At 41.8% G+C, this 20,110-nt stretch overlaps 1 protein-coding gene and 1 pseudogene across 1 annotated transcript in view; one reads left to right on the top strand and one right to left on the bottom strand.

The window, feature by feature from the left end:
• The window catches only part of PAPPA2 (pappalysin 2), a 488,087-nt gene that overhangs the window by 63,674 nt on the left and 404,303 nt on the right, over positions 1-20,110 (top strand). The window contains exon 2 of the mRNA XM_067728728.1: positions 16,129-16,204. The gene's annotated coding sequence lies outside the window, so the exon portion shown is untranslated. The remainder of the gene's footprint in view (positions 1-16,128; positions 16,205-20,110) is intronic.
• LOC137211800 (small ribosomal subunit protein uS2 pseudogene) lies at positions 2,594-3,484 on the bottom strand (annotated as a pseudogene).

Genomic DNA, 20,110 nt, shown 5'->3' on the forward strand with positions numbered 1-20,110 from the left:
GGGGCAGAATTTTATAAAGAGGAGGGACACTGGATCCATTCAGGTGGTGGAGAGGTGAAAGAACAGCTCATGTGTTTCTTTGTTTTCTGTCATTTTTTCCTCTCCTCATTAAGGCCTGTAAAGACAGCCTGTGCGAAAGAATCTGAAGGCTAAATATGACACCATGGGATACCCAAGTAGTAGTCGAGTGGGGGGAGGGGTTGGATGTGAAGATGTGAGGAAAGAATTTGGATCCTGAACCAGCTTCAGCTCAGTTGCCAACTGATCAAATGTCCCTTTGGTTCCCTGAACTTATCCATGAAATTTGTATCTTGGAAAAACTGCATTTGAACTTGGCAGGACACAAGTTTTATGTTTATCAGAGTCGAGTTTTAAGTGTTTCGTGTTCTCTTTCCCCAAGTGCTCCATGTGTTCTGAATAATCCTACCTTCTCCCCAATCCACAGTAGCGAAGAAATGCTGCTCAGGGTATGGAAAGATCAAAAAATATTAGCTTCAGAACTTGTCTAAGTTTTTTTCCATTGGCCAGGGACAATGCCAGATTCCCCATCCATTCTGGCCATGGACAAGCCAGTAACATCCACATTAATCTAGACTATGTTGACTTCACCCTGTTCTGACAACATGTAATATTATGTGTCTTGTTTAATCACACAACAGAAGGACACTTCTCATTGAGTCATTCACTCAACATATTCCAACTGCGGAACATTTGGTCATGCTTTTAATATTTATGGGTGCCATGAATGTACATGACAGGGAAATCACACTTGGAGGAAGAAAAAAAAGGTTGTGCTCTCAGGAGACTAGTGTGGAGGAATGTACTCTTTCAAGCAAGCAGAAAAGTTTGAGATCAACTCAGAAGAGTGAGCAGGCATATTCAAAATTCACCTTAGTGCAAGGTGTCATTGAGATTCATTTAATCATGCGAAAAATATTTATTAACTATCTACCTTTGTGGGCACTGTGCTAGGTGTTGGGGCATAAACTCTATGCCCTTACAGAGCTTAAGAAAAATATTGAACAAGTGACTATGAGTGTGAAGAGGGTCATAAAATAGATTATATAGAGACAGCATATGCGATATACAGAAGTATAAAACAAGAAGAGCTAACCTTCATCATGGGGTTGACACCTTCTTGGAAGTGATATTTTATTTATTTAAAAAATTCTAAGTGTTTATTGCCATGAATTTTCTCAAAGTGAACAGATGGGTGTAACTACCCAGATGAAGAAGTAAAGCATCACCAGAACTCAAGAATCCCCCGTAATGTCCTCTCCCAGCCCCGACCTCCAATACCCAAAGGGAACTGGGATCCTATCACCAAATATTATTTTTCCTAATTTTTAGAGTTTTTATAAATGAATTTCTACAACATGTACTCTTTTGTGGTAGCTTCTTCCACTCAATGACAATCATTCATAGCTGTTGCATGTGACTGTAGTTCCCTGATTATCACTGTCATATGGTATTACATTGTATAAATACATAAGGGTTTATCCATTCTACTTTTTTTTATTTTAATTTTTAATTTTTTTGGCCATGCCATGCAGCATGTGGGATCTTAGTTGCCCAACCAGGGATTGAACCCGTGCCCCTTGCATTAGAAACGCAGAGTCAACCACTGGACTGCCAGGGAAGTCCCTATCCATTCTACTTTTGATGGACATTTGGATCTTTCCCAGTTTTTGGTCATCATTGCTGCTGAGAACATTCTTTTATGTTTGGTGTGCATCTAGTTGCATTTCTTTTTTCTTTTCTTTTCTTTTTTATTGAAGTACAGTTGTTTATAATGTTGTGTTAATTACTACTGTACAGAAAAGTGGTTCAGTTATACATATATATACATTCTTTTCTTAAAATACTCTTTTCCATTATGGTTTATCATAGGATATTGAATATAGTTCCCTGTGCTATACAGTAGGACCTTGTTTATCCGTTCTATATATAAAAGCTTAATCTGCTAACCCCAACCTCCCACTTCATCCCTATCCCAACCCCCTCCCCCTTGGCAACCACCAGTCTGTTCTCTATGTCCGTGAGTCTGTTTCTGTTTTGTAGATAGGTTCACTTGTGTCGTATTTTAGATTCCACATGTAAGTGATATCATATGGTATTTGTCTTTCTCTTTCTGACTTACTTCACTTTGTATGATAATCTCTGGTTGCATCCATGTTGCTGTGAATGGCATTATTTCGTTCCTTTTTATGGCTGAGTAGTATTCCATTGCATATATGTACCACATCTTCTTTGTCCATTCATCTGTGGACAGACATTTAGGTTGTTTCCATGTCTTGTCTATTGTGAATAGTGCTGCTATGAAATAGCGGTGCATGTATCTTTTTGAATTATAGTTTTGTCTGGATATTTGCCTAGGAGTGGGATTGCTTGATCATATTGGTAATTCTATTTCTAGTTTTCTGAGGAACCTCCATACTGTTTTCCACAGTGGCTGCACCAACTTACATTCCTACCAACAGTGTAGGAGGGTTCCCTTTTCTCTGCATCCTCTCCAGCATTTGTTATTTGTAGACTTTTTTTTTTTTTAAACTTTTTGTTTTCCGTCAACCTATTTCCATTTTAAGAGTGTGGAAGAACAGCTTAAGATGATTCACTGGTTGTTCCTACCCATTCAGTGGCCTGAGCAGTGGGAGCTGCAGACCAGTCTTCAGTGTCAGGCTGAGCACTCCAGTCTTCAGTGGGGAACGGCTGAATAGGCACAGAGGGCACCTGCACACATTCGGACCAGTCTGCCACCTCAGGTTGAGAAGCAGTGAACTCAGGATCTGGAGCAGACCATTCACTCTGAAATTCCTCCCTGGTCACAGCTTTCTTGGCTGTCACCTGCTCTTCCTTTTCAATCTCTTCAGGATCTCTGTAGAAGCAGAGATCAGCCATGACCTCCCATGGTTGTTCACGGGAGATGGTGCCACGCATGTGCAGAACATCCTCGGCGAGCATTCACCACATCAGACCCACTGACTGGGCTCCCTTCTTGTTGCATGGGATGGCAATGTCCACATAATACAGAGGAGAGTCTGCGTTACACAAAGCAATAGTAGGCAGGTTAACGTAAGAGGCCTCTGTGAGAGGCTGGTGGTCAGCTCTGGGATCAGTAACCACCGGAAGTCTTGGCTCCCGGAAGGCTGCCTGGATCTGGTCAGTGAAGGTTCCAGGAGTGAAGTGGCTCACAATAGGAGTGGCTCCGGTGGCAGCAGTAAACTTCAGCACAGCTCGCTGGCCAGTATTCCTGGAGGATATGACACTGACATCAGCTGGGTTTTCAATGGCAATAATGGGACGAGCTGCCAACAGAAGCTTCTCCTAGGTTCTCTTCCTTTTGTACATGTACTATTCCATTTGGAAGTCAAGGTTGCTGCCACCTAAGTGGGTTCCTGCTGCAAGGAATTTGAAGACATCCTCCTCCTTCATCTGCAGGACATCAAGGGCTCCAGACATTGTGGAAGTTTCCCTTTAAGTTACGATGGGAGGGCTAGAGCTTCAAGATGGCAGAAGAGTAAGATGTGGAGATCACCTTCCTCCCCACAAATACATAAGAAATACATCTATATGTGGAACAATCCCTACAGAACACCTACTGAAAGCTGGCAGAAGACCTCAGACCTCCCAAAAGGCAAGAAACTCCCCACGTACCTGGGTAGGGCAAAAGAAAAAAGAAAAAACAGAGACAAAAGAATGGGGACGGGTCCTGCACCAGTGGGAGGGAGCTGTGAAGGAGGAAAAGTTTCCACACACTAGGAAGCCCCTTCGCGGGCGGCGGAGACTGTGGGTGGCGAAGGGGGGAAGCTTCAGAGCCACGGAGGGGAAAGCAGCAACAGGGGTGCAGAGGGCAAAGCAGAGAGAGTCCTGCAGGGAGGATCGGTGCCTGCAAGCTCTCACCAGCCCGAGAGGCTTGTCTGCTCACCCGCCGCGACGGGTGGGAGCTGGGATCTGAGGATCCAGCTTTGGAGGTTAGATCCCAGGGAGAGGACTGGGGTTGGCTGCGTGAACACAGCCTGAAGGGGGCTAGTGCACCACAGCTAGCTGCGAGTGTGTCCAGGAAAAGGTCTGGAGCTGCCAAAGAGGCGAGAAACTTTTTCTTCCCTCTTTGTTTCCTGGTGCGAGAGGAGAGGGGATTAAGAGCGCTGCTTAAAGGAGCTCCAGAGACGGGCGCGAGCCGCGGCTAAAAGCGCGGACCCCAGAGACGGGCATGAGACGCTAAGGCTGCTGCTGCTGCCACCACGAAGCCTGTGTGCGAGCACAGGTCACTATCCACACCTCCCCTCCCAGGACCTGTGCAGCCGCCACTGCCAGTGTCCCGGGATCCAGGGACAACTTCCCCGGGAGAACGCATGGCGCGCCTCAGGCTGGTGCAACGTCATGCCGGCCTCTGCCGCCGCAGGCTCGCCTCGCATTCCGTACCTCTCCCTCCCCCCGGTCTGAGTGAGCCAGAGCCCCCGAATCAGCTGCTCCTTTAACCCCATCCTGTCTGAGCGGTAACAAGTGCCCTCAGGTGACCTACACGCAGAGGCGGGGCCAAATCCAAAGCTGAGCCCCTGTGAGCTGTGTGAACAAAGAAGAGAAAGGGAAATCTCTCCCAGCAGCCTCAGAAGCAGCGGATTAAAGCTCCACAATCAACTTGACGTACCCAGCATCTGTGGAATACATAACTAGACGACAAATCATCCCAAATTGAGGCAGCGGACTTTTGGAACAATGATATATATATATATATATATATATATATATATATATATATATATATATATATATATATATATATATATTTTTTTTTTTTTTCGTTTTCTGTTTTTCCCTGTGGATGACAGGGTCTTGGTGCTCCAGCCGGGCGTCAGGCCTGTGCCTCTGAGGTGGGAGAGCCGAGTTCAAAACACTGGTCCACCAAAGACCTCCCAGCTCCACGTAATATCAAATGGTGAAAATCTCCCAAAGATCTCCATCTCAATGCCAAGACCCAGCTCCACTCATTGACCAGCAAGCTACAGTGCAGGACACCCCAAGCCAAATAAATAGCAAGACAGGAACACAACCCCACCCATTAGCAGACAGGCTGCCTAAAATCATAAGTTCAGAGACATCCCAAAACACACCACTGGAAGTGGTCCTGCCCACCAGAAAGACAAGATCCAGCCTCATCCACCAGAACACAGGCACCAGTTCCTTCTACCAGGAAGCCTACACAACCCACTGAACCAACATTAGTCATTGGGGGCAGACAACAAAAACAACAGGAATTATGAACCTGCAGCCTGTGAAAAGGAGACCCCAAACACAGTAAGTTAAGCAAAATGAGAAGACAGAGAAATACACAACAGATGAAGGAGCAAGGTAAAAACCCACCAAACCAAACAAATGAAGAGGAAATAGGCAGTCTATCTGAAAAAGAATTCAGAATAATGACAGTAAAGATGATCCAAAATCTGGGAAATAGAATGGAGAAAATACAAGAAACGTTTAACAAGGACCCAAAAGAACTAAAGAGCAAACAAACAAAGATAAACAACACAATAAATGAAATTTAAAATATTCTAGAAGGAATCAATAACAGAACAACTGAGGAAGAAGAATGGATAAGTGACCTTGACGATAAAATAGTGGAAATGACTACTGCAGAGCAGAATAAAGAAAAAAGAATGAAAAGAATTGAGGACAGTCTCAGAGACGTCTGGGACAACATTAAATGCACCACCATTCGAATTATAGAGGTCCCAAAAGAAGAAGAGAAAAAAAAAGGGACTAAGAAAATATTTGAAGAGATTATAGTTGAAAACTTCCCTAACATGGGAAAGGAAATAGTTAGTCAAGTCCGGAAGCACAGAGAGTCCCATACAGGATAAATCCAAGGAGAAATATGCCAAAACACATATTAACCAAACCATCAAAAATTAAATACAAAGAAAAAATATTAAAAGCAACAAGGGAAAAACAACAAATAGCATACAAGGGAATCCTGCAAGACAGAAGGGAGTGGCAGGACATTTTAAAGTGATGAAAGGGAAAAAGCTACAACCAAGATTACTCTACCCAGCAAGGATCTCATTCAGATTTGACGGAGAAATTAAAACCTTTAGAGACAAGCAAAAGCTAAGAGAATTCAGCACCACCAAACCAGCTTTACAACATATGCTAAAGGAACTTCTCTAGGCAGGAAACACAAGAGAAGGAAAAGACCTACAATAATAAACTGAAAACAATTAAGAAAATGGTAGAAACATACATATTGATAATTACCTTGAATGTAAATAGATTAAATGTTTCAACCAAAAGACATAGACTGGCTGAATGGATACAAAAACAATACCCATATATATGCTGTCTACAAGAGACCCACTTCAGACCTAGAGACACAAACAGACTGAAAGTGAGGGCATGGAAAAAGATATTCCATGCAAATGGAAATCAAAAGAAAGCTGGAGTAGCAATTCTCATATCAGACAATATGACTTTAAAACAAAGACTATTACAAGAGCCATTGAAGGACACTACATAATGATCAAGGGATCAATCCAAGAAGAAGATATAACAATTGTAAATATTTATGCACCCAACATAGGAGCATGTCAGTACATAAGGCAAATACTAACAGCCATAAAAGGGGAAATCGACAGTAACACATTCATAGTAGGGGACTTTAACACCCCACTTTCACCAATGGAAAGATCATCCAAAATGAAAATAAATAAGGAAACACAAGCTTTAAATGGTACAGTAAACAAGATGGACTTAATTGATATTTATAGGACATTCCATCCAAAACAACAGAATACACATTTTTCTCAAGTGCTCATGGAACATTCTCCAGGATAGATCATACCTTGGGTCACAAATCAAGCCTAGGTAAATTTAAGAAAATTGAAATTGTATCCAGTATCTTTTCTGACCACAATGCTATGAGACTAGATATCAATTACAGGAAAAAACCTGTAAAACATACAAACACATGGAGGCTAAACAATACACTACTTAATAACCAAGAGATCACTGAAGAAATCAAAGAGGAAATCAAAAAATACCTATAAAGAAATGACAATGAAAATACGACGACCCCAAAGCTATGGGATGCAGCAAAAGCAGTTCTAAGAGGGAAGTTCATAGCAATACAACCCTACCTTAAGAAACAAGAAACATCTCAAATAAACAACCTAACCTTACACCTAAAGCAATTAGAGAAAGAAGAACCAAAAAACCTCAAAGTTAGCAGAAGGAAAGAAATCATAAAGATCAGATCAGAAATAAATGAAAAAGAAATGAAGGAAATAATAGCAAAGATCAATAATACTAAAAGCTGTTTTTTTTTGGAAGATAAACAAACTTGATAAACCATTAGCCAGACTTGTCAAGAAAAAAGAGGGAGAGGACTCAAATCAATAAGATTAGAAATGAAAAAGGAGAAGTTACAACAGACACCGCAGAAATACAAAGCATCCTAAGAGACTACTACAAGCAACTCTATGCCTATAAAATGGACCACCTGGAAGAAATGGAAAAATTCTTAGAAAAGCAAAATCTTCTGAGACTGAACCAGGAAGAAATAGAAAATATAAACAGACCAGTGACAAGCACCGAAATTGAAACTGTGATTAAAAATCTTCCAACAAACAAAAACCCAGGACCAGATGGCTTCACAGATGAATTCTATCAAACATTTAGTGAAGAGCTAACACCTATCCTTCTCAAACTCTTCCAAAATATGGCAGAGGGAGGAACACTCCCAAACTCATTCTACGAGGCCACTATCACCCTGATACCAAAACCAGAGAAAGATGTTACAAAGGAAGAAAACTACAGGTCAATATCACTGGTGAATATAGATGCAAAAATCCTCAACAAAATACTTGCAAACAGAATCCAACAGCACATTAAAAGGATCATACACCATGATCAAGTGGGGTTTATCCCAGGAATGCAAGGATTCTTCAATATACACAAATGAATCAATGTGATACACCATATTCACAAATTGAAGAATAAAAACCATATGATCAGCTCAATAGATGCAGTAAAAACTTTCGACAAAATTCAACATTGATTTATGATAATAACACTCCAGAAAGTAGGCATAGATGGAACTTACCTCAACATAATAAAGGCCATATATGACAAACGCACAGCCAACATCGTCCACAATGGTGAAAAACTGAAATCATTTCCGCTAAATTCAGGAAAAGACAAGGTTGCCCACTCTCACCACTATTACTTAACATTGCTTTGGAAGTTTTAGCCACAGCAATCAGAGAAGAAAAAGAAATAAAAGGAATGCAAATTGGAAAAGAAGAAGTGAAGCTGTCACTGTTTTCAGATGACATAATACTGTACATAGAGAATCCTACAAGATGCTACCAGAAAACTACTAGAGCTAGAACACTCTATGACATAAATCACAGCAAGATCCTTTTTGACCCACCTCCTAGAAAAATGGAAATAAAAACAGAAATAAACAAATGGGACCTAATGAAACTTAAATGCTTTTGCTCAGCAATGGTAACCATGAACAAAACAAAAATTCAACCCTAAGAATGGGAGAAAATATTTGCAAATGAAGCAACTGACAAAGGATTAATCTTCAAAATTTACAAGCAGCTCATGCAGCTCAATATCAAAAAAACAAACAACCCAATCCAAAAATGGGCAGAAGACCTAAATAGACATTTCTACAAAGAAGATATACAGATTGCCAACGAACACATGAAAGAATGCTCAACATCATTAATCATTAGAGAAATGCAAATCAAAACTACAGTGTGATATCATCTCACACCAGTCAGAATGGCCATAATCAAAAAATTTACAAACAGTAAATGCTGGAGAGGGTGTGGAGAAAAGGGAATCCTCTTGCACTGTTGGTGGCAATATAAATTGATACAGCCACTATGGAGAACAGTATGGAGGTTCTTTAAAAAACTAAAAGTAGAACTACCGTAGGACCCAGCAATCCCACTACTGGGCATATACCCTGAGAAAGCCATATTTCAAAAAGAGTCACATACCACAATGTTCATTGCAGCTCTATTTACAATGGCCAGGACATGGAAGCAACCTAAGTGTCCACTGACAGATAAATGGATAAAGAAGTTGTGGCACATATATACAATGGAATATTATTCAGTCATAAAAAGAAACAAAATAGAGTTATTTGTAGTGAGCTGGATGGACCTAGAGTCTGTCATACAGAGTAACGTAAGTCAAAAAGAGAAAAACAAATTCCATATGCTAACACATATATATGGAATCTAAAAAAAAAAAACCAAAAATGTTCATGAAGAACCTAGGGGCAGGATGGGAATAAAGACTCAGACCTACTAGAGAGTGGACTTGAGGACACTGGGAGGGGTAGGGTAAGCTGGGACAATGTGAGAGAGTGGAATGGACATATATACACTACCAAATGTAAAATAGATAGTTAGTGGGAAGCAGCTGCATAGCACAGGGAGATCAGCTCAGTGCTTTGTGACCACCTAGAGGGGTGGGATATGGAGGGTGGAAGGGAGGGAGATGCAAGAGGAAAGAGATATGGGGATATATGTATATGTATAACTGATTCACTTTGTTATAAAGCAGAAACTAACACACCATTGTAAAGCAATTATACTCCAATAAAGATGTTAAAAAAAAAATTTACAGTGGGGATCCAGAACAACTCCATATGGACCCCTGTCTGTGTAGCACGGAAAGCTACTTGTAGACTTTTTTTTTTTTACAACCCTGTTAGTATTTGCCTTATGTATTGAGGTGCTCCTATGTTGGGTGCATAAATATTTACAATTGTTATATCTTCTTCTTGGATCGATCCCTTGATCATTATGTAGTGTCCTTCTTTGTCTCTTCTAGCAGTATTTATTTGAAAGTCTATTTTGTCTGATATGAGAATTGCTACTCCAGCTTTCTTTTGGTTTCCATTTGCATGAAATATCTTTTTCCATCCCCTCACTTTCAGTCTGTATGTGTCTCTAGTTCTGAAGTGGGTCTCTTGTAGATAGCAAATATATGGGTCTTGTTTTTGTATCCATTCAGCCAATCTGTGTCTTTTGGTGGCAGCATTTAGTCCTTTTACATTTAAGGTAATTATCGGTATGTATGTTCCTATTCCCATTTTCTTAATTGTTTTGGGTTCGTTATTGTAGGTATTTTCCTTCTCTTGTGTTTCTTGCCTAGAAAAGTTCCTTTAGCAGTTGTTGTTAAGCTGATTTGGTTGTGCTGAACTCTCTCAGCTTTTGCTTGTCTGTAAAGGTTTTAATTTCTCCATCAAATCTGAATGAGATCCTTGCTGGGTAGAGTAATCTTGGTTGCAGGTTTTTCTCCTTCATCACTTTAAATATGTCCTGCCAGTCCCTTCTCGCTTGCAGAGTTTCTGCTGAAAGATCAGCTGTTAACCTTATGGGGATTCCCTTGTGTGTTATTTGTTGTTTTTCCCTTGCTGCTTTTAATATGTTTTCTTTGTATTTAATTTTTGACAGTTTGATTAATATGTGTCTTGGTGTATTTCTCCTTGGATTTATCCTGTATGGGACTCTCTGTGCTTCCTGGACTTGATTAACTATTTCCTTTCCCATATTAGGGAAGTTTTCAACTACAATCTCTTCAAATATTTTCAGTCCCTTTCTTTTTCTCTTCTTCTTCTGGAACCCCTATAATTCGAATGTTGGTGCATTTAATGTTGTCCCAGGGGTCTCTGAGACTGTCCTCAGTTCTTTTCATTCTTTTTTCTTTATTCTGCTCTGCAGTAGTTATTTCCACTATTTTAACTTCCAGGTCACTTATCAATTCTTCTGCCTCAGTTATTCTGCTATTGATCCTATCTAGAGTATTTTTAATTTCATTTATTGTGTTGTTCATTATTGTTTGTTTCATCTTTAGTTCTTCTAGGTCCTTGTTAAATGTTTCTTGCATTTTGTCTATTCTATTTCCCATATTTTGGATCATCTTTACTATCATTTTTCTGAATTCTTTTTCAGATAGACTGCCTATTTCCTCTTCATTTGTTAGGTCTGGTAGGTTTTTATCTTGCTCTTTCATCTGCTGTGTGTTTTTCTGTCTTCTCATTTTGCTTATCTTACTGTGTTTGGGGTCTCCTTTTTGCAGGCTGCAGGTTCGTAGTTCCCGTTGTTTTTGGTGTCTGTCCCCAGTGGCTAAGGTTGGTTCAATGGGTTGTTTAGGCTTCCTGGTGGAGGGGACTAGTGCCTGTGTTCTGGTGGATGAGGTTGGATCTTGTCTTTCTGGTAGGCAGGACCACATCTGGTAGTGTGTTTTGGGGTGTCTGTGGACTTATTATGATTTTACGCAGCCTGTCTGCTAATGGGTGGGGTTGTGTTCCTGTTTTGCTAGTTGTTTGGCATAGGATGTCCAGCACTGTAGCTTGCTGGTCGTTGAGTGAAGCTGGGTACTGGTGTTGAGATGGAGATCTCTGGGAGATTTTCGCCGTTTGATATTATGTGGAGCTGGTAGGTCTCTTGTGGACCAGTGTCCTGAAGTTGGCTCTCCCACCTCAGAGGCACAGCACTGACTCCTGGCTGGAGAATCAAGAGCCTTTCATCCACACGGCTCAGAATAAAAGGGAGAAAAAGTAGAAAGAAAGAATTAGTAGAAGTAGAAAGAAAGAAAGAAAGGAGAGAGGCAGGAAGGGAGGAAGGAAGGAAGGAAGGAAGGAGGGAAGGAAGGAAAAAAAGAAAGAAAGAAGATAAAGTAAAATAAAGTAAGATAAGATATAATAAAGTTATTAAAATAAAAAATAATTATTAAGAGAAAAAAAGAAAAAAAATTAAAAAGAAAACAACAAAAAAGAAATGGACGGATAGAACCCTAGGACAAATGGTGGAAGCAAAGCTATACAGACAAAATCTCACACAGAAGCATACACATACACACTCACAAAAAGAGGAAAAGGGGAAAAAATCATAAATCTTGCTCTCGAAGCCCACCTCCTCAATTTGGGGTGATTCACTGTCTATTCAGGTATTCCACAGATGCAGGGTACATCAGGTTGATTGTGGAGCTTTAATCCGCTGCTTCTGATGCTGCTGGGAGAGATTTCCCTTTCTCTTCTTTGTTCTCACAGCTCCCAGGGGCTCAGCTTTGGATTTGTCACCGCCTCTGCGTGTAGGTCGCCGGAGGGCGTCTGTTCTACGCTCAGACAGGACGGGGTTAAAGGAGCCGCTGATTCGGGGGCTCTGGCTCACTCAGGCCGGGGGGAGGGAGGGGCACGGTGTGAGGGGCGGGCCTGCGGCAGCAGAGGGCGGCGTGACGTTGCACCAGCCTAACGCGCGCCGTGTGTTCTCCCGGGGGAGTTGTCCCTGGATCCCGGGACCGTGGCAGTGGCGGGCTGCACAGGCTCCCCGGAAGGGAGGTGTGGACAGTGACCAGTGCTCGCACACAGGCTTCTTGGTGGCGGCAGCAGCCTTAGCGTCTCATGCCCGTCTCTGGGGTCCGCGCTTTTAGCTGCGGCTCGCGCCCGTCTCTGGAGCTCCTTTAAGCAGTGCTCTTAATCCCCGCTCCTCGCGTAGCAGGAAACAAAGAGGGAAGAAAAAGTCTCTTGCCTCTTCGGCAGGTCCAGACTTTCCCCCGGACTCCCTCCCGGCTAGCCGTGGCGCACTAACCCCCTTCAGGCTGTGTTCACGCCGCCAACCGCAGTCCTCTCCCGGCGCTCCGACTGAAACCCGAGCCTCAGCTCCCAGCCCCGCCCTCCCCGGCGGGTGAGCAGACAAGCCTCTCGGACTGGTGAGTGCCGGTCGGCCCTGATCCTCTGTGCGGGAATCTCTGTGCGGGAATCTCTCCGCTTTGGCCTCCGCACCCCTGTTGCTGTGCTCTCCTTCGCGGTCCCGAAGCTTTCCCCCTCCGCCACCCGCAGTCTCCGCCCGCGAAGGGGCTTCCTAGTGTCTGGAAACCTTTCCTCCTTCACAGCTCCCTCCCACTGGTGCAGGTCCCCTCCCTATCCTTTTGTCTCTGTTTATTCTTTTTTCTTTCGCCCTACCCAGGTACGTGGGGAGTTTCTTGCCTTTTGGGAGGTCTGAGGTCTCCTGCCAGCGTTCAGTAGGTGTTCTGTAGGAGTTGTTCTACGTGTGGATGTATATCTGGTGTATCTGCGGGGAGGAAGCGCCACAGATGGCTCCTCCGTCATCTTCCCGGAAGCCCCTCTTCGTGTAACTTCTTACTTGTAGACTTTTAATGATGGCCATTCTGACAGGTGTGAGGTGATACCTCATTGTAGTTTCTTTTGTTTGTTTGTTTTTGTTTTTGTTTTTCCGGTACGCGGGCCTCTCACTGCCGTGGCCTCTCCCACTGCGGAGCACAGGCTCCGGACGCGCAGGCTCAGCGGCCATGGCTCACGGGCCTAGCCGCTCTGTGGCATGTGGGATCTTCCCGGACCGGGGCACGAACCCGTGTCCCCTGCATCGGCAGGCGGACTCTCAACCACTGAGCCACCAGGGAAGCCCCTCATTGTAGTTTTGATTTGCATTTCTCTAATAATTATCCATGCTGAACATCTTTTCATGTACCTGTTTGCCATCCATTTTTCTTGTATTGATATTTAAACTGACGCCTGATGGATGAATAGGACTTAGCCAAGGTTGGAGGGCATAGTGTATGCGTGTGTATGTGTGCTTGCACACATGCGTGTGTGTTAATACAGGGGAGTGGTTCTGTCTTATACCTGAGAGCAAGGTCAAGGGGGTAATGAATAGGGTGGGCAGGAGAAGGGCTATTGGTGGCAAGGAAATGGAAACATATGATGGGAAGAGTTCAGTGAGCATTTTCATTGTTTTAAGGTGTCAGGACAAGGTTCTGAGAAGCCTTGAAGAACTACTATAGGAACTATGTGATTGGAGTATTTCCCACATTCATGAAAACTAGAAGATGAAGCTCCCTGAGGGAAGAACCAGGCCCTTCCATTCACTCATGAAGTCCCCAAGGTTACTGAATACCCAGCTTATAGTTGACGTTTTTAAAAAATATTTATTTGTTTTGGTTGAGCCAGGTCTTAGTTGCGGCATGCATATGGAATCTAGTTCCCTGACCAGGGATCGAACCCAGGTCCCCTGCTTTGGGAGTGTGGAGTCTTATCCATTGTACCACCAGGGAAGTCCCTCATAGTTGACTTTTAATAAATATTTGTTAAAAGTACAAATGAATAAATGAATAAGTAAGAGGTTGAATGATTATCTCGAAAATTATCTTGGTTGTGCCTTCAGCCAGATTTGCTTTGCCTTTTTCCCAGAGTTACTTGGAGATCCTTGGAAGCTCTGTAAGTAGCCCTGCTCTGCTCAGCTTGGTTCTAGAACTTATCTCATAAAGCAGCTTTGAACTTCCCAGGTCTGTTTCCATTCTGACCTAAGTCTTTGGAACACACTGTGAGTGCAGATGTCTAATCATGGAATAGTAAAATGCTCTGTGGTTTAGGGACTTAACATGATAGCAAAAAAGAGGTTTGCCATCATGATTGGTCCCTAAATTCTCTAAATATTATTCTCTAAATATTGTAAATTCTCTAAATATTATTTACAAGAGTGATCTTTTAAAATCCCATAGATCATCTTAGATTATAAAGACTCAGTCTTTCAAGGAGATCATGATAGTTTAACTTATTATGGTGGTGGGAACCAACATTTTTGTAGTAACTTTCAGTTTGCAGAGTGTACTAGGGTACAGTCTCAGTACTTTATTTCATTTTGGTATTGTTACTATCTCTCTTGGACTCATGGGAAAACTGATGTTCAAAGGTAATTTGTCCAAGATCACAAAATATCAGGTCATGAAGACAGGACACATACCGTATTTTTCAAGGACTTTTTCTTTTTTTTTCCACTAGTGTTTCAACAAACTCGTAGTTTTGGGACTTATATCTCAATCTTTAGTTGCGTTGTTTGCAGCTATCAAAGATAACAGTCAGCTATGCTAGAACTATTTCTCATGATTATGGCTTTATGTTTTATATCTGGGGACATAATACTTAAACTTAAAAAATGAATGATTCCATAATAGCATAATTTTAGGTGTCATGGTAGGCTTATTAAAGAAATGTCCTTGTGTAAAAGGGCCTTTTCATGGTCTCAAATTTTATGAGAGCACAATATAGTGGAAAAAGCACTAAGTAGGAGCTAGAAACTCAGGACAATCCACTGAACTTTCGGTCTGAGTCTCTTCCTTCATGAAATAAACCTACTATTGTTCCATTTCATCGCAGGGTGGTTGTGAGGATCAAGTGCTGAAGTTTTTCTGAAAGAACTTTGTACACTGTATATTACAATGCATGCTATCATACCTTATGGTTGTCTATAAAAATGCATTAAAATGTGTTAACTTACCTAAGTAAATATTTGTTTGAGAATAAAAAGTTCAATTCAGAAGTATTGACAACATGATTTCTAATTTCCCTGTCGGCTAACCGGTCATGTTATTTAAACTGTTCATCCCTCTGCCCACATACATGGTTAACAATAAACGATCCCTATAACTTTCATGTACAATGTACTGATAAATGGGAAAACAAGCTGGAAAAGGCTTTGAGGAAGGCTGTGCTATGGGATTACGACTAGTCTTTCCAGGTTCCTTTTGGTGAGCACAACATATGTTTCTGAAACATTTAAGGAAACCTTTCCATCTTCTCTCCATGATGAGGGGCAATGAATCTAGTCCCTTTTCTTCTAGGGATCAGAAAGGCGGATAGGATATTCTGGAAGATGAAATTCATGAGGAGGGACAGAAAATACATGGATATAGGGAGGTGGCATTTAAGGAACAGACAATTTGGTCTTCCTACAGGCCAGGATGGTAGAATAAAAACAATAAAGCAGAAGGGAGAATTACATAGGAGAGGAAGTTCGGTCAAGAAAGGAAACACAGCCAGACCTGAGTGGTGCAGTGCCTTAACAGGGAAGTCAAGTAGTTTAAATTGTTTCCGGAAAACACAGAGGAGCCAGGGAAGGGGCTTATTCAATTAGCATAATATAATAAGAGTGTAATAAGCCTAATAGAATGTCCCCATGGTAAAGGGTGGGGAACAGCAAGTGTTAAGTGCAACATAGTCTTATAAAGCTTCAATTTGGTGTCATCATTTCATAAAGAACTTATTTCTCTTCTTCCCTCTTTCTTTGAATAAACCTCCTTGAAGAACAGAACTCACAAATACACCAACAGGATGGAATTTAGAAAAACTGGAAATATGGGACCAGATTTTAAGTACCGTAGTAAGGTAAGTTTTTTTTTTTTAATCAGATTAATGTCAAAGGAAATGATATCTGTATAACTGCAACTTGGATTAGTCAAAGAGTGTTTTCTCAATGCCATTCTCCCAACGTACATAGGAAAACCAACCAAAGCTAACGCGGAGGATGGGAGGGGCTTGATGTAAAGGTCCAGTTCCTGTGGCACCGGAACTGCACGTGTTGAGGCACTCTTTTTTTTTTTAAATTAATTAAAAATATTGTATTATAAAAGCATTTCATGCATACAGGAAAAATAAAGAGAATAATGTGTATCCACCATCTCAACCACATGTTGAGGAACTCTTGTCTAGATCCCTGCAGAAGCCTTCCCTGTTAAGTCCTGTGTGTGAATGCTGGCCTCCACCTTAGCGCCTTGCTTCTCCTTCCTGGGAAGGAGATCCAGGCAGGCGGCACCTTTCTGAGTGCGTGAGCGAGCTGCTCCCCCCACCCCACCCCTCCCTCCTGCAGTGGTAAGCCCTTTAGAAGAATGCTGAGGTTTGGGGCCTCCACCCCAAGGTACCCAACAGTAACTTCAAGGACTAATGAGTAAAGTACAGTAACAAGAGCAAATCCCAATGAGCTTATTAAAAAACTGAACCGCAACTTTGGCAAGAGCAGAAACTATTATCTGGGACTTGTTTGTCGATTTTGCCTTCATATATTCCCCACCCACCCTTTCAGAACAGAGAGATTAGCAACAAAAGTTAGATCTTCAAAGCTCCACACATCGGTGATTTATGCTCCACCTTGGAGACCTTAGGAAGGCTTCTCATTGGGACTGTACAGGGTTCCAACCAATCTCTGTTCCAGCTGACCTCCTGGGACTTTTGCTGTGGTGTATGTGGAAAGCGGAAGCGGTCTGATCCAACTCCCATTTCTTTTGCAAAAGCTCCTCTGTAATCGCTTTGGACTTTATGAAACTCTCCCCGAACCAAAAGCAAATAAACGGTTTCAAGTGCAGTAACTCTTCTCTCATGGGAACATGTATCACGAACAGCATGGGATTACCCCCAAATTGCTTTTTCCCTCCCTGGGGGAAGATCGTGTTTTCAGAGCTCTTACAGAGGTTAAAGTAACTTTTGAGAATGCCAGGGAATTCCTGCTTTTCAGGGACTTGCATCCTCCGGAGGGGTAGTTGCGCAGTTCCTAATAGGTGAGTTCTAGTCAAGTTCTGTGTTAATGAGGCCAGTGTTGGAGAGTGAAAATCACAGGTGAAAAATACATAGGAGAAAATCACGGGTGAAATACCCTCTTGGAGAAATGTTTGGTGGTATCTCCTGAAGCTGAATTCATGCCCAGAAGCTGCACTTTCAGGTGTGTACCCAACAGAAAAGCACCAAAAGGCCTGTTTGAGAATGTTCATAACAGCATTATTCATAATACCTACATCCTGGAAACTACACAAATGCCCACTGACAGGATAGGATAAATAAATTATGGCATTTTTACACAATGGAATAATATACAGCAATTAGAATAAATGATCTACAACTAAATGCAATGACATGGATGAATCTCAACAAATAATGTTGAGTACAAGAAGCCGAGCACAAAAGAATACACACTGTAGGATTCCAGTTATATAAAGTACAAAACAAGCTAAACCAATCAAGGGTGTTAGAAGTCAGGAGAGTTTATATACTCTTGGAGGGGTGTACAGTGACCACAAGAAAACATAAGGGAGGCTTCTGGGGTGGTGAGTAAACATGTTCAGTTTGTGAAAGTTCATTGTGCTATACGCTTATGATACATACTTTTTTCTGCATATTTATTGTAATTTGATAGAAGGTAAAAGAAATCATGGGGGTGGTTAGTTTCATTCTGTTATGTGATCACTTGGTTAAACTCCAACCTTCAAAGTCACCTAGGAAAGGTAGTGCTGTTGACTGCAAGAGAGAATGGAATTGGGCACTAGCTCACTACAACCCTATCAGCACAGTTCAAGATGAGCAAACAAATAAACCAAAAATGAAAACTGAAGGTTTTAAAGTCCCTATTGATTGGTATCCACCTCACCCTACCCATCTGGTCTCTAGACTTTTTGCCTATGTGTAATCAGAGGGCTCCAGGTGTGCTCCAGTGACCTGGTGACGCATAAGAAAGATTAGTTGTGTTTGCTCAACATGGCATCACAGGTACATCAGTGAAACCAGATGAGGGCATCTGTGCTTTGCAGCAAGAGGTCTTTTTGGCTGAATTTGGCGATCTCCATATATCACCTCCGTCATCACCTCCGGTAAAACCAAATTCTCATCTTCTCTTGAAACCCAAAATATATACTTTCCCTGGAACTGTCTGTAAACTCACTGAGTTCTCCTGAAAGGAGAAGTAAGACAAAAAGCTTTTGGTTTGGGTTTTTCCACACCTATATTGAACAATAAGTAGATCTTCCAACATGGCAAGCATCTTATTGGACTACTCCAGAGTAGACATAAAGTCTATTTTATTCCTATCTTTTCAACATCTTGGGATGGGACTTAGATTGTTTGCACCCAGTCTATAAATATCTGAGGACTGCTGTATGGAAAAGTCCCCTGTATTACAGTTACTTCTTCACTTATTAAATGGATATTTACTGAGTATCTGCAGTGCTAGAGGCACTAAGGGGATGAGTACACTTGGGCAACCAGTCCCCTTTCTATCAATGGATATCTATTTAGCCTTGTCTCTTCTCCATCATGCTAGTGAAATTAAAAGAATAAATACATTTTTAATTATAGAATAGCAATCAGAAGCATGGACTCTGAGAAAGATAAATCGGAGTTTGAATCCTGGCTCAGACACTGAATAGCTACATGTTCTTGGGCAAGTCTCTTAATTTCTTTATGCTTTGGTTAAGATAGGAATAGTAGTTGCAACCACCTCATAGGTTTTTGGGCAAGGATTAAATGTGATCAGATGACAATTTCATCTTGTCCTAAGTTAGAGGCATGTCTGGATTTGAAGGAGCCAGAGGCTTGTTTCTTAACTGTACCTGCAGTGAATATAGACAGCATTCCTTCCAGATCTCAGGTCCTTCCTACTGGTTCTTTGTGGCCTGTGTGCTTTGCATCTAATGATTCACACCTCCACCTACTCCAGAGGACTGTCCTTAGCTTTCTAGAGCTTCTTGGTTTATATACCAGTTAGCCAATGGCTGATTCTGTGGAATATGAAAGGCCAGATTTCTGGTCTTGAGAAGGGACAAACTCTGAGGCTGTAATTTATGCTGCTGATCTCCCTGTGGGTTTAGATTGAGGCTGGGACTTTTCCTGGTCACACTCTTGCTTAACTACTACTGATTCGCTGTTCTTACAAGTGATTTATTCTACTTCCTTATCAGTTTCTCCTGGAAACACTTCCCTAATAAGTTAGTTGCATATGAATCCTCATTTCAGGGTCTGTGAGCCTGACCTAAGATGGTCCTTACTGTCATACACAAACTAAAGTAAGTTTCCCTGGGCAGTAGCTTGATTTGGGATGAGAACAGATATAGCCATTAAGTGGAGCAGTATATATATTTGGGAGTGGCTGCCTGTTTTTCTATAAAGCAATTCCCAAATGAGCTCAAGATTTACCAAAAAAATATTCTGATAGTGCCACAAATTGTTCCATGCAACAAATGATTGTTAAGCTCCTATCATGTGCCAGACACTATACAAACTAGGCTGTGCCTGGGTACCTGACCCACAGAAACTGTGAAATAATAAATGTACATATATATATTTAAGATACTACATTTGGGGATAATATATTAGACAGCAACAGGTACCTAATACAAAAAGCAAGGAGGTCCATTTGTTTGAAGTGAAGTGATCCGGGGAAGAGCAGTAGGAAAGGAAGTCAGAGAAGTAACAGTGTTGGGTGGGGGGAATCAGACCTCATCTGTCAGGACTCTGATTTGGTAGGTTTGA

This window comes from Pseudorca crassidens, chromosome 2 (genome assembly GCF_039906515.1).
Source record: "Pseudorca crassidens isolate mPseCra1 chromosome 2, mPseCra1.hap1, whole genome shotgun sequence".
NCBI lineage: Eukaryota > Metazoa > Chordata > Mammalia > Artiodactyla > Delphinidae > Pseudorca > Pseudorca crassidens.